Source organism: Oncorhynchus nerka, linkage group LG21 (assembly GCF_034236695.1).
Source record: "Oncorhynchus nerka isolate Pitt River linkage group LG21, Oner_Uvic_2.0, whole genome shotgun sequence".
NCBI classification, from domain to species: domain Eukaryota; kingdom Metazoa; phylum Chordata; class Actinopteri; order Salmoniformes; family Salmonidae; genus Oncorhynchus; species Oncorhynchus nerka.
In genome coordinates, this window is record NC_088416.1 from 28,998,267 (window position 1) to 29,010,887 (window position 12,621).

The window sequence follows — 12,621 nt, forward strand, 5'->3', positions numbered from 1 at the left end:
GGTATATTTAGATTGTACATGTTTTTTTGTTTTTGTTTTTAATAACTTGTTGATAGATGAACTGTAATATCTGGTGGTGACCCACGGAGTTGCAGGACTGATTAAGTCACGTCTAGCTAGCTTGCTCATATGATTTGAATGATGCAGCAACACCAGATCAACACCGTCTTACTGGAGCTTTTACAGTCGCTGAAGCATCACCCAGGTGGGTGCTACATTTCAGTATTGGACAATCTAGTCTATCTACGGAGGAGGAGCTGTGACTAACGAAGACGACTAGGTTCCCGATGAAGAGCTCTGTGGCCTGTCTGTCAGATGTCTCTATCTCCCTGCCTGGCTGTACCAACTATGCTCCCTCCTCTTAAGATACTTCCTTTTTTCAAACTGCCTTTCGTCTAAAGCTATGGAAAACAATTTTATTTGTGTTTATTTAATGTAATATCTTATGTTGTTCTTGTCTATCACTGTTCTGTACTTTGTCATGTATTTGTACGTTTTCTGTGGACCCCAGGAAGAGTAGCTGCTGCATGTGCAGTAGATAATGGAGATCCTAAAAAACTCAACTAAAGAACTGCCAGATCCCTACATTTGTTTTGTTAAATCTTTTTTAGTTTTTTTAGTTTTTAAAGCGACTTTGAGATTCTACCTGGAATGAAAAACCCTATATTAAATCAATATTATTATTATTATTAATACCATGGCATTGTTGAATACTCCTTTCTGATTGGCTTGAAGGGCATTCTAGAGTGTGCATTATTTAAGTGATAATGCCTGAAAAGCCAGTGTTTGGAGGATATATTGGCACAGGCGTTGTTAGGCAAACCGTGCCAATATATCCTCCAAACACCAGCTTCGAGGGCATTATCACTATTATACAACGGGTTACCAACATATTCAAATAATGATTGACATATTTTCATTAAAATTATTTTGATTAATTTATTCATACTATTTCATCCTTCCACAAGACATAATAATAATAATCCCGACACAAATCTAGGGTTGCTACCCAAGCCAACTGGTCATTCATTCTATCGGCCCAGTCGTTCAGCCTTTTTGTTCTGTATCTATGGACATGACCCAGTTGTTCGTTCTAAATGTTCCATTGCAATACTGGCTGGCAATGTTATTTTTCCTTGCTTGCTAGCTAGCCAACTAAGACTAATTTACAGTCACGTCGAAAAGTACAGCCAGAATAACAGGACATGAAATCAAATCAAATCAAAATGCATTGGTCACGTACACATGGTAAGCAAATGTTATTGCGAGTGTAGCGAAATGCTTGTGTTTCTAGTTCCAACAGTGCAGCAATATCTTACATGTAATCTAACAATTCCACAACAACTACCTAATACTCACAAATCTAAGTAAAGGAATGGAATAAGAATATATACATATAAATATATGGATGAGCAATGACAGAGCGGCATCGGCAAGATGCAATAGATGGTATAAAATACAGTATATACATAAGAGATGAGTAATGGAAGATATGTAAACATTATTAAAGTGACTAGTGATCCATTTATTAAAGTGGCCAATGAGTTCAAGTCTGTATGTAGGCAGCAGCCTCTCTGTGTTAGTGATGGCTGTTTAACAGTCTGATGGCCTTGAGATATAAGCTGTTTTTCAGTCTCTCTGTCCCAGCTTTTACGCACCTGTACTGACCTCGCCTTCGGGATGATAGCGGGGTGAACAGGCAGTGGCTCGGGTGGTTGTTGTCCTTGATGATCTTTTTGGCCTTCCTGTGACATCAGGTGCTGTAGGTGTCCTGGAGGGCAGGTAGTTTGCTCCCGGTGATGCATTGTGCAGACCGCATCGCCCTCTGGAGAGCGTTGTGGTTGTGGGCGGTGCAGTTGCCATACCAGGCGGTGATACAGCCCGACAGGATGCTCCAAATTGTGCAACTCTAAAGGTTTGTGAGGGTTTTAGGTGACAAGCCAAATTTCTTCAACTTCCCGACTCCCGACACACTATTGCGCCTTCTTCACCACACTGTCTGTGGGTGGACCGTTTCAGTTTGTCTGTGATGTGTACACCGAGGAACTTAAAACTTTCCACCTTCTCCACTGCTGTCCTGTTAATGTGGATGAGGGGGTGCTCCCTTTGTTGTTTCCTGAAGTCCACGATCCTCTCCTTTGTTTTGTTGGCATTGAGTGAGAGGTTGTTTTCCTGACACCACACACTGAGGGCCCTCAACTCCTCCCTGTAGGCTGTCTCGTCGTTGTTGGTAGTCAAGCCTACTATTGTTGGGTTGTCTGCCTACTTGATGACTGAGTTGGAGGCACCAGCGACTCCTGTGGCGGGCCGGGCTCAGTGCGCACTAACCAAGGTTGCCAGGTGCACAGTGTTTCCTCCGACACATTGGTGCGGCTGGCTTCCGGGTTGGATGCGCGCTGTGTTAAGAAGCAGTGCGGCTTGGTTGGGTTGTGTATCAGAGGACGCATGACTTTCAACCTTCGTCTCTCCCGAGCCCGTACGGGAGTTTTAGCGATGAGACAAGATAGTAGCGACTAAACAATTGGATACCACGAAATTGGGGAGAAAACGGGGTAAAATCAAATTAAAAATAAAATTAAAAAATAAAGTTGTGATCCTAACTGACCTAAGACAGGGAATTTTTTTACTAGGATTAAATGTCAGGAATTGTGAAACTGGGTTTAAATGTATTTGGCTAAGGTGTGTAAACTTCCCACTTCAACTGAATCTAGTAAACTTGCTAGCTACTTCCGTGGATGTTGAACACATTCCTACTGGCAAATTAACACATTTCTAGGAGCAAATGTGTTAATTATAGGAATTGTATAAAAGGGATAATCAACTCGGGGTTCTAGGCATTCTCTGGAAAATAATGCAACTCCAACATCTTCCACGTTGTTTATTATTTTCCATAGAATGCATAGCCCCTCGTTGATTATTCCTTACGTAATGTTAATGGTGAACCAACACGGCTGCCACAGAATGTTAAAGTGGCATGTAATTATATCATAATGCTCATTCTAGACATTCAGTTACATGACATTGTTGAAATGTTTCCCATTTAATGTTAATGGGGAGCTAACATGGCATAGAATGCATAAGGTGGAATTTTGAAATTTGGTTGTGCATCAGCAGTCACTCAATTAGCCCATGTCAACCCACGAGCCACTGCAGCACCTCATAATGAGTAATGTTTTTGTGTGACCCCCACCCCTAAGTTGGCCATCCCTGTTCTAATATGTTCTGCCTAATGTTTTCTGGCTATGTGGAGCGGGAAGCCAGGGGTCAAGTGGAGGTTCAGGGTCAATGCTGTGTGTGTTCCATCAGACACACATAGGGTACAACATGTAAACATACAAAAGACATGTAGCAATTAAAAAACATTATTGTATCCACTATGTTCATTTGTTCATAATGGTAAGGTGACTGCCACACAAGCATAATCGAAATTGCACCACAACTGCCCTAATACGGTATGTTCAACAGTGACATTTCTGTATGGCTTGTGATTTTAAACATTCTGTAAGTGGAACATGCCGTACACACTACCGTACACACAAACACCTACTCTTTCAAGGGTTTTTCTTTATTTTTACTATTTTCTACATTGCAGAATAATAGTGAAGACATCAAAACTATGGAATAACACATATGGAATCATGTAGTAACCAAAAAAGTATTTTTTGAAAAAAAAAAGTATAAAAAAATATATTTTATATTTGAAATTCTTCAAATAGCCATCCTTTGCCTTGATGACAATCAGCTTCACCTGGAATGCTTTTCCAACAGTCTTGGAAGAGTTCCCTCATATGCTGAGCACTTGTTGGCTGCTTTTCCTTCACTCTGCAGTCCGACTCATCCCAAACCATCTCAATTTGATTGAGGTCGGGGGATTGTGGAGGCCAGGTCATCTGATGCAGCACTCCATCACTCTCCTTCTTGGTAAAATAGCCCTTACACAGCCTGGAAGTGTTTTGGGTCATTGTACTGTTGAAAATCAAATGATAGTCCCACTAATTCCAAACCAGAGGGGATGGTGTATCGGTGCATAATGATGTGGTAGCCATGCTGGATAAGTGTGCCTTGAATTCCAAATAAATCACAGACAGTGTCACCAGCAAAGCACCCCCACACCATAACACCTCCTCCTAAATACAGTGGGAAATACACATGCGGAGATCATCCGTTCACAAAGACACGGCTGTTGGAACCAAAAATCTCCAATTTGGACTCCAGACCAAATTACACATTTCCACAGTCTCTTCTTCTTATTGGTGTCCTTTAGTAGTGGTTTCTTTGCAGCAATTCGACCATGAAGGTCTAATACACACATTCTCCCCTGAACAGTTGATGTTGAGATGTGTCTGTTACTTGAACTCTGTGAAGCATTTATTTGGGCTGCAATTTCTTAGGCTGGTAACTCTAATGAACGTATCCTCTGCAGCAGAGGTAACTCTGGGTCTTCCTTTCCTGTGGCGGTCCTCATGAGAGCCAGTTCCATCATAGCACTTGATGGTTTTTGAGACTGCACCAGAAGTAACTTATCAAAGTTCTTGAAATGTTCCGTATTGACTGATCTTCATGTCTTAAAGTAATGATGGACTGTCATTTATCTTTGCTTATTTGAGCTGTTCTTGCCATAATATGGACTTTTACCAAATAGGGCTACCTTCTGTATACCAACCCTACCTTGTCACAACACAACCGATTGGCTCAAACGCATTAAGAAGGAAATCAATTCTACAAATGAACTTTTAAGAAGGCACACCTGTTAATTGAAATGCACTCCAGGTGACTACCTCATAAGGCTGGTTGAGAGAATGCCAAGAGTGTGCAAAGCTGTCATCAAGGCAAAGGGTGGCTATTTGAAGAATCTCAAATATAACATGTATTTTGAATTGTTTAACACTTTTTTGGATACTACATGATTCCATATGTGTTATTTCATAGTTTCACCAAAACTAAAGAAAAACCCAAGAATGTATAGGTGTTCTAAACCTTTTGACTCGAAAGTTTACACTGAACAAATGTGACAGGCAGAGAGGCTTGTTCACTCTGGCTCTCTCCTATTTTCACAGCAAATGAAACCCTGCAGTCCTCAAGTTCTAGCAGGCTCACCAATCCAGTGAGGTGATGCTGGTGTTCAGGCCAATGACAAGAGAGGAAGCTAGCTAGCGTGACAACAACAGCAACCAGACCTGAGATGACTGACAGTTGCCCAAATGTAAGCACCAGAGGGTGACAAAAGGTTAAATGTGTGTGCCGTTTTAAATGCATCTTTGCAACTCAGAATATAATTGATTCACACATCATTGTCAGACTCTCTGAAAGGTTACTAGTCATTGGATATTCATTTAAGTTATATAAAGCTTATATAGTTACTGTACATGGCTGTTGTGTGTGACCCTGGTGGGGACATTTTAAAATAGTCACTAAATATGTTTCACATTTCAGTGAATAGATCGAATAATAACTTTTTGTATGTGAACCATGTGTGCTTACAGGTCATTATGTAACAATGTACAACATGTTTGGAAGGCATTGTTATGTCTGGGTCACTTAGTGGCACGAAAAGCTACCAAACACAGAGCAATACAGTAGCCCTGGATGGGGTCTGAATCGTCCGAGCCACGTTATGTATCGCATCGATGGAAACCATGCAGGAGATAAAAGGAGCGGTAGAAAAGAGTGGCGAGGGAAGGATGACACTGAAGTTGACTGATTGAATTAGAAATTCATCTTCACATCCCCGTGCAATTGATATGTGATTATGACACGCTGAGGGAGCCGTGCGGAAAATGAACTGTCTTTCGTGCCACAATGCACCACTGCTCTACACTCCACTCCACCCCAAGGAGAATAGTGAGACTCGCTCCCTGGCTGATGAGCTGTGAAGCGTTTGATTCTGGCAAGCAGGACATTTCCCACCAGTTCTCCCTCTCAAGAGGGGCCCCTCTCTGCAATCCCAGCGGTCATCTGAGCTGGCACCCCTACTGAGCTCTGTCTCTCATAAAGATTCCCTCGGAATCCCTTTCCCCTCTGACTGAGAACTCTCTGGAATGCACTTCGACTGTCTGGCTGGCCAGAGCTATGCCCCACTCTGAGTCTTCCCAGCTTGGTGCTTGTTAAATCCAACTCTTTTTCATTATTCTTTTGTTTTGTATCTTTTTATGTTTTTTTTGACAGGTTAAAAGTACATTTACATTGTAATCCCACTGACAACTAACTTTCTAACTCCGCCCATAACTTCAGGACTTTAGAGCATTCACAGAAGGCATGAATTATTGAGTCATTCTTAGTTTTACACTTAAGACATGACTCTGCCGTTTTGCTGTTAAATCATCCAACTCTAACTGACTAATCAGCGGTGGAAAGAGGAGAGGCCAAGAGAGAGAGGTGAAGAGAGACACAACTAGAGAGAAAAAAATCAACTAATTGAATTGATTAAAAAAAATCCTTGGCTTCTGTCCAGTTTGACCACAGGGTTATGTGCTGGTGACATGGGGTGGTGGGTGGTGGTGGTGGTAGTCGTGGTGTGGATGGGGCTGGACACTGTGTCCACACTGTGTGTGATGGCCATCTGTGCTGCAATGATGGGGTTGAATATCCACGGATATGAGTGTCTTTTTTAAAACGAAGTTTGTGCGTAGGTTCCTTGAGTCTGTGCGCACACAACAAGGTTTAAAGAGAGTGTACGGTTATGAAGTGGGTATTAGTGTGAGTGCCTCTGCAAATAATGATTTGTATGTTGATATGAATTTCAAATTATGTGTGTGTTTGTGTATGTGTGTGTGTGTGTGTGACAGAGAGCGAGATAGAGGGGGAGAGAGAAAAGACAGAGAGTAAAAGAGAGTGAGTGCAAGGGAGAGATTTGGATTTGTGTGTGTGTGTGTGTGTGTACACATTGTGAATGAGTCGGAGCTGGTGTGCAGTACACTGCTGGGCGATGGCCTAATTCAGCAGGGCTGAACTTCAAAGGGCCCTAGTGCTGCAAGGGCTTCAGCAGAGCTGCCACTGACATGGCTCTGAAACACAGAGACAGAGTAGGGGGCGAGAGACTGTGCACAACACCATCAATAGATTAAATACTGATATCGCAGAGCAAGAGGCGTTTTACACTTCATGAGAAAATATGAGAGATTGAGCAGACAAGCAAGTGAAAGGGAGAGCATGAGAGGGAGAGCATGAGAGGGAAAGAGACAGAGAGAGAACTCCACAGGGAGATGTTAAAAAGACAGAGAAAGTGGGGGTAAGAGAGACTGTTCTGCCATGTTGCACCCCCCCCCAATAAACAGAAAATATGCTTCACTTAATTTAAACACATCCCTCTCCCTCTCTCTTCCTCAGTCTACCCCACTCTCCATCTCTCTTCCTCTACCCCACTCTCCATCTCTCTTCCTCTACCCTACTCTCCATCTCTCTTCCTCTACCCTACTCTCCATCTCTCTTCCTCTACCCCACTCTCCATCTCTCTTCCTCTACCCCACTCTCCATCTCTCTTCCTCTACCCCACTCTCCATCTCTCTTCCTCTACCCCACTCTCCATCTCTCTTCCTCTACCCCACTCTCCCTCTCTCTTCCTCTACCCCACTCTCCATCTCTCTTCCTCAGTCTACCCCACTCCCTCTCTCTTCCTCTACCCCACTCTCCATCTCTCTTCCTCAGTCTACCCCACTCAATTCAATTCAATTCAATTCAATTCAATTCAAGGGCTTTATTGGCATGGGAAACATGTGTTAACATTGCCAAAGCAAGTGAGGTAGACAACATACAAAGTGAATATATAAGGTGAAAAACAACAAAATTAACAGTAAACATTACACATACAGAAGTTTCAAAACAGTAAAGACATTACAAATGTCATATTATATATATATATATATATATATATATATATATATACAATGTACAAATAGTTAAAGGACACAAGATAAAATAAATAAGCATAAATATGGGTTGTATTTACAATGGAGTTTGTTCTTCACTGGTTGCCCTTTTCTCGTGGCAACAGGTCACAAATCTTGCTGCTGTGATGGCACACTGTGGAATTTCACCCAGTAGATATGGGAGTTTTTCAAAATTGGATTTGTTTTCGAATTCTTTGTGGATCTGTGTGATCTGGGGGAAATATGTATCTCTAATATGGTCATATATTGGGCAGGAGGTTAGGAAGTGCAGCTCAGTTTCCACCTCATTTTGTGGGCAGTGAGCACATAGCCTGTCTTCTCTTGAGAGCCATGTCTGCCTACGGCGGCCTTTCTCAATAGCAAGGCTATGCTCACTGAGTCTGTACATAGTCAAAGCTTTCCTTAATTTTGGGTCAGTCACAGTGGTCAGGTATTCTGCCGCTGTGTACTCTCTGTGTAGGGCCAAATAGCATTCTAGTTTGCTCTGTTTTTTTGTTAATTCTTTCCAATGTGTTAAGTAAATATCTTTTTGTTTTCTCATGATTTGGTTGGGTCTAATTGTGCTGTTGTCCTGGGGCTCTGTAGGGTGTGTTTGTGTTTGTGAACAGAGCCCCAGGACCAGCTTGCTTAGGGACTCTTCTCCAGGTTCATCTCTCTGTAGGTGATGGCTTTGTTATGGAAGGTTTGTGAATCGCTTCCTTTTAGGTGGTTGTAGAATTTAATGGCTCTTTTCTGGATTTTGATAATTAGTGGGTATCGGCCTAATTCTGCTCTGCATGCATTATTTGGTGTTTTACGTTGTACACGGAGGATATTTTTGCAGAATTCTGCGTGCAGAGTCTCAATTTGGTGTTTGTCCCATTTTGTGAAGTCTTGGTTGGTGAGCGGACCCCAGACCTCACAACCATAAAGGGCAATGGGCTCTATGACTGATTCAAGTATTTTTAGCCAAATCCTAATTGGTATGTTGAAATTTATGTTTCTTTTGATGGCATAGAATGCCCTTCTTGCCTTGTCTCTCAGATCGTTCACAGCTTTGTGGAAGTTACCTGTGGCACTGATGTTTAGGCCAAGGTATGTATAGTTTTTGTGTGCTCTAGGGCAACAGTGTCTAGATGGAATTTGAATTTGTGGTCCTGGTGACTGGACCTTTTTGGAACACCATTATTTTGGTCTTACTGAGATTTACTGTCAGGGCCCAGGTCTGACAGAATCTGTGCATAAGATCTAGGTGCTGCTGTAGGCCCTCCTTGGTTGGTGACAGAAGCACCAGATCATCAGCAAACAGCAGACATTTGACTTGGATTCTAGCAGGGGAGGCCGGGTGCTGCAGACTTTTCTAGTGCCCGCGCCAATTCGTTGATATATATGTTGAAGAGGGTGGGGCTTAAGCTGCATCCCTGTCTAACCCCACGACCCTGTGTGAAGAAATGTGTGTGTTTTTGCCAATTTTAACCGCACACTTGTTGTTTGTGTACATGGATTTTATAATGTCATATGTTTTACCCCCAACACCACTTTCCATCAGTTTGTATAGCAGACCCTCATGCCAGATTGAGTCGAAGGCTTTTTTGAAATCAACAAAGCATGAGAAGACTTTGCCTTTGTTTTGGTTTGTTTGGTTGTCAATTAGGGTGTGCAGGGTGAATACATGGTCTGTTGTACGGTAATTTGGTAAAAAGCCAATTTGACATTTGCTCAGTACATTGTTTTCATTGAGGAAATGTACGAGTCTGCTGTTAATAATAATGCAGAGGATTTTCCCAAGGTTACTGTTGACACATATTCCACGGTAGTTATTGGGGTCAAATTTGTCTCCACTTTTGTGGATTGGGGTGATCAGTCCTTGGTTCCAAATATTGGGGAAGATGCCAGAGCTAAGTATGATGTTAAAGAGTTTTAGTATAGCCAATTGGAATTTGTTGTCTGTATATTTGATCATTTCATTGAGGATACCATCGACACCACAGGCCTTTTTGGGTTGGAGGGTTTTTATTTTGTCCTGTAACTCATTCAATGTAATTGGAGAATCCAGTGGGTTCTGGTAGTCTTTAATAGTTGATTCTAAGATCTGTATTTGATCATGTATATGTTTTTGCTCTTTATTCTTTGCTATAGAACCAAAAAGATTGGAGAAGTGGTTTACCCATACATCTCCATTTTGGATAGATAATTCTTTGTGTTGTTGTTTGTTTAGTGTTTTCCAATTTTCCCAGAAGTGGTTAGAGTCTATGGATTCTTCAATTACATTGAGCTGATTTCTGACATGCTGTTCCTTCTTTTTCCGTAGTGTATTTCTGTATTCTTTTAGTGATTCACCATAGTGAAGGCGTAGACTCAGGTTTTCCGGGTCTCTATGTTTTTGGTTGGACAGGTTTCTCAATTTCTTTCTTAGATTTTTGCATTCTTCATCAAACCATTTGTCATTATTGTTAATTTTCTTCGGTTTTCTATTTGAGATTTTTAGATTTGATAGGGAAGCTGAGAGGTCAAATATACTGTTAAGATTTTCTACTGCCAAGTTTACACCTTCACTATTACAGTGGAACGTTTTACCCAGGAAATTGTCTAAAAGGGATTGAATTTGTTGTTGCCTAATTGTTTTTTGGTAGGTTTCCAAACTGCATTCCTTCCATCTATAGCATTTCTTAATGTTACTCAGTTCCTTTGGCTTTGATGCCTCATTTGTAAGTCGCTCTGGATAAGAGCGTCTGCTAAATGACTTAAATGTAATGTAATGTAAATGAGTATTGCTCTGTTTAAGTAGACTGTGATTTTGCTGTGGTCTGATAGGGATGTTAGTGGACTGACTGTGAACGCTCTGAGAGATTCTGGGTTGAGGTCAGTGATAAAGTAGTCTACAGTACTACTGCCAAGAGATGAGCTTTAGGTGTACCTACCATAGGAGTCCCCTCGAAGCCTACCGTTGACTATGTACATACCCAGCGTGCGACAAAGCTGCAGGAGTTGTGACCCGTTTTTGTTGTTAAGTAAATAAGTAAATATCCAGTCAGGTTTCAAGACTAGTCATTCAACTGAGACTGCTCTTCTCTGTATCACGGAGGCGCTCCGCACTGCTAAAGCTAACTCTCTCTCCTCTGCTCTCATCCTTCTAGACCTATCGGCTGCCTTCGATACTGTGAACCATCAGATCCTCCTCTCCACCCTCTCCGAGTTGGGCATCTCCGGCGCGGCCCACGCTTGGATTGCGTCCTACCTGACAGGTCGCTCCTACCAGGTGGCGTGGCGAGAATCCGTCTCCACACCACGTGCTCTCACCACTGGTGTCCCCCAGGGCTCTGTTCTAGGCCCTCTCCTATTCTCGCTATACACCAAGTCACTTGGCTCTGTCATAACCTCACATGGTCTCTCCTATCATTGCTATGCAGACGACACACAATTAATCTTCTCCTTTCCCCCTTCTGATGACCAGGTGGCGAATCGCATCTCTGCATGTCTGGCAGACATATCAGTGTGGATGACGGATCACCACCTCAAGCTGAACCTCGGCAAGACGGAGCTGCTCTTCCTCCCGGGGAAGGACTGCCCGTTCCATGATCTCGCCATCACGGTTGACAACTCCATTGTGTCCTCCTCCCAGAGCGCTAAGAACCTTGGCGTGATCCTGGACAACACCCTGTCGTTCTCAACTAACATCAAGGCGGTGGCCCGTTCCTGTAGGTTCATGCTCTACAACATCCGCAGAGTACGACCCTGCCTCACACAGGAAGCGGCGCAGGTCCTAATCCAGGCACTTGTCATCTCCCGTCTGGATTACTGCAACTCGCTGTTGGCTGGGCTCCCTGCCTGTGCCATTAAACCCCTACAACTCATCCAGAACGCCGCAGCCCGTCTGGTGTTCAACCTTCCCAAGTTCTCTCACGTCACCCCGCTCCTCCGCTCCCTCCACTGGCTTCCAGTTGAAGCTCGCATCCGCTACAAGACCATGGTGCTTGCCTACGGAGCTGTGAGGGGAACGGCACCTCAGTACCTCCAGGCTCTGATCAGGCCCTACACCCAAACAAGGGCACTGCGTTCATCCACCTCTGGCCTGCTCGCCTCCCTACCACTGAGGAAGTACAGTTCCCGCTCAGCCCAGTCAAAACTGTTCGCTGCTCTGGCCCCCCAATGGTGGAACAAACTCCCTCACGACGCCAGGACAGCGGAGTCAATCACCACCTTCCGGAGACACCTGAAACCCCACCTCTTTAAGGAATACCTAGGATAGGATAAAGTAATCCCTCTCACCCCCCCTCCCCCTTAAAAGATTTAGATGCACTACTGTTCCACTGGATGTCATAAGGTGAATGCACCAATTTGTAAGTCGCTCTGGATAAGAGCGTCTGCTAAATGACTTAAATGTAAATGTAATGTAAATGTGTTGGTTATGTTGTCATAGTTGTGCCTAGGGGGGCATATGTGGGAGGGGATGCTGTCACCTCCAGGCAGATGTTTGTCCCCTTGTGTGCTGAGGGTGTCAGGTTCTTGTCCGGTTCTGGCATTTAGGTCGCCACAGACTAGTACATGTCCCTGGGCCTGGAAATGATTGATTTCGCCCTCCAGGATGGAGAAGCTGTCTTCATTAAAATATGGGGATTCTAGTGGGGGGATATAGGTAGCACACAGGAGGACATTTTTCTCTGTTAGGATAATTTCCTTTTGAATTTCTAGCCAAATGTAGAATGTTCCTGTTTTGATTAATTTAATGGAGTGAGTTAGGTCTGCTCTATACCAA

General features: G+C 43.2%; 1 protein-coding gene across 1 annotated transcript in view; it reads right to left on the reverse strand.

The window, feature by feature from the left end:
- LOC115104262 (protein shisa-9-like) overlaps positions 1 to 12,621 on the reverse strand; it is a 91,834-nt gene that overhangs the window by 24,611 nt on the left and 54,602 nt on the right. The gene's annotated exons all lie outside the window — the stretch shown is intronic.